This window comes from Pyxicephalus adspersus, chromosome 1, assembly GCF_032062135.1.
Source record: "Pyxicephalus adspersus chromosome 1, UCB_Pads_2.0, whole genome shotgun sequence".
In the NCBI taxonomy this organism is placed as follows: domain Eukaryota; kingdom Metazoa; phylum Chordata; class Amphibia; order Anura; family Pyxicephalidae; genus Pyxicephalus; species Pyxicephalus adspersus.
This window is the reverse complement of record NC_092858.1, coordinates 5,244,924-5,247,664: the sequence shown is the minus strand read 5'-3', so window position 1 is coordinate 5,247,664 and position 2,741 is coordinate 5,244,924.

Sequence of the window (2,741 nt, the reverse complement as noted above, 5' to 3'; positions counted from 1 at the left end):
GTGCATGCATTTAATATTCCTTCAACAGACAGCAATGCATTGGTAATATATGTCTGTTAGTTGCCCTTGAAGACTGCAGTAGCTCAGCCCTACTTAAAATAAAATAGCTATAAACCTCCCCCCACTTCACTGAGCTAAAGTAATCTGCCCTCCTCCCACCCTCCATATTTCAGTACTTACTGGGACCCAAGAACATGTTTTGCTAATTGTTTTGATCCAGGGCTGCCCTGCTGTTGACACCTGCACAGTACAGCCCCATTCAATTCTATGTTCTGTTTTCCAAGAATAGATGGAGCCCTTAGAAGTTATTAGGGCTGTACTGCTCAAGCTGGACAGCAGGGCGGCGCTGGATCTAAAATATCAGCAGACTGGTTACTTGGGTCTCAGAGGGTACTGAAATATGCAGGGAAAGGCAGGTTAGTTTAGATCAGTGAAATGGAGAAGGGGGAAGTTTATGGCTAACTGGGACTAAACTCTCGAGGGGATGGGGATATACTTTAGTTTATTTTAGGGATAGGGGTTGGAGGATTGGGGCTTCCCCATCGGCACTGACAACTTCTATTGGCTGTAGTGGGGCATGCCAGAATTGCAGAGGAGATTCTAAACAGGCTGGTTGGACTCCATATTTACAGAAGACACAAAAAGTTGTATTCATAATGATTCATTAAACAAAAGTGCCTATTTAATCATTCTGTATGAACTTGGGGTTGTTCAGAGTGGGGAGAGTAGAAATGGAAGATACAATAGAGGCTGTCATTCTCAATTTGACCACTAAGTGGTGCTGTATTCATTTTCTTTTGCTTCATTATGTGTTCATTTTCATTGGCTTGGATTGGTTATCTTGTTTATAGATCTTACTGGGATTGGCTGCTGCTACATTGTTACATATTAGGTTAGGTTGAAAAAAGACATAAATCTATCAAGTGCAACCACTAGGGAAATAAACATATCCCAGATATAAAACCCTATAAAACATAGTTAGTCCAGAGGAAGGCAAAAAAAAGACCCCGGTACAATTAGTTTCAACAGAGGAAATAATTCCTTCCCGATTCCATGAGGCAATCAGATGTTCCCTGGATCAATAGTCTTAGTTATCTTTACTTAAATCCTGAATCCCCAGTTATATTCTGTGCTTCTATAAACCATCCAGCTTTTTCATAAAGCAATCTATAGTAGTTGCTGAAACTACTTCCTGAGGGGGCCGATTCTACATTTTCACAGTGTTTAGTAAATCTGCTTTGTCTTTATCCCCAGTTACCAACCCAGTGACATCTGTTAAGGGGCCTACATGCTCAGATCTGATCTTTTTGCTAGTATTATATTTTAAAAAAATGTGGTTTGCCTTACTTTCCAATCTGTCTTTCATTTTGAAGTTTTGCACATTTTATCTCCTTTTTACATCTCTTGTTATATTCTTTGTTGTTTTCAAACGATAAAGGTGATCCTTTATTTTTATATTTTCGGAATGCTCTTTGAAATCATTATGAATGACAGTAAACACAGCACCATCTGGTGGATGATATAAAAATAACACTCAGCAATAAACCAATGTATCTGTTCCCTTACCTATGTCTACTTAAAACCTTTCAGGTACATTCACCTGTCGCTAGTTAGTTTTCACATTCACCCTTTGTAATCTACAGAGGAAGATAAAAAAACAAGCACTGAATCACTAAATAAATATTTCTTATGAATATACCCCATAGAGTGGCTTTTGTAGCTGTCTATGGTGTCTCACCTATCTAAGAGATATTTTATGCATCACCAATCAATTTACATATTCTGGTGATTCAATTTTTGTAATTCCCTTACACCCTATGGAACATTCAAGCCCTGATGAAGTGATGGTGTTTTCAATCCCTGAATCTCCCTGAAGTGTGTTGGATGTTTTAAGCAAAAATGAATACCTGTACTTTGACCTATTTGTTTCATTGTTACATTTCATCCTTCTGTTGTTTGATCAGCTACTCCCCATAACTCTCCCCAAAGAGAGTTTGCATATTCTAATGCGTGTGGCTACAATTCATGCTGAGTGTCTTTATTTGTAGCCACCCTATTGTTCTGTACAGAGCTGAGACTACAAGTGTGACCACGCCTATCTATCATACACAATGCAAGGAATCATGGGACATGGAGTTTTCTTATAGGCAGGAAGCTGACATTGCAGCCTCTCTGCTGCCCTCTAGTGTTCAGCCAGAAATAATGAAAACCACTAGCAGCCTTTATACAAACCAAAACTTCGTCAAAGCAAAATAAAGGTATATAATTTCTTTATACAGTAATTGTGTGCTTGTTGCCTTCATGAATTCATAATGTGAGGTCTGTAGATACCTTTTACATTTCACTTCTTTAAAAGTTTTTTGTCTAAAACTTTATTCAGAATTTACTACACCTTGTTTCTTGTTATTTCCATTACACACAGTGAACTCATAGTTGACAGCTCATTGCACATGTAAAGCCTTGCAATAATTAGCAATATTTAGCCCATATGTTTGGTGTTCAGAACATTGGAATCTCATGGGCCCCTCTTCTTCTCCAAGGACCCCTGGAGGGCCCGGGGGTAAAACTCCACTAAGAGGTGTTTACTGTTTAGCAATCTGTTAAATAGGAATAATTAGCCGGTAACTAATTGTCCTAATGAGAAGAAAATATTATCATTAGATCGGTGGCTGTGATTGTAATTAGGTCCAGTGGGATAAATGAAGTTTACTCCATCTAAAGTTAAATATACAATTTGGTGT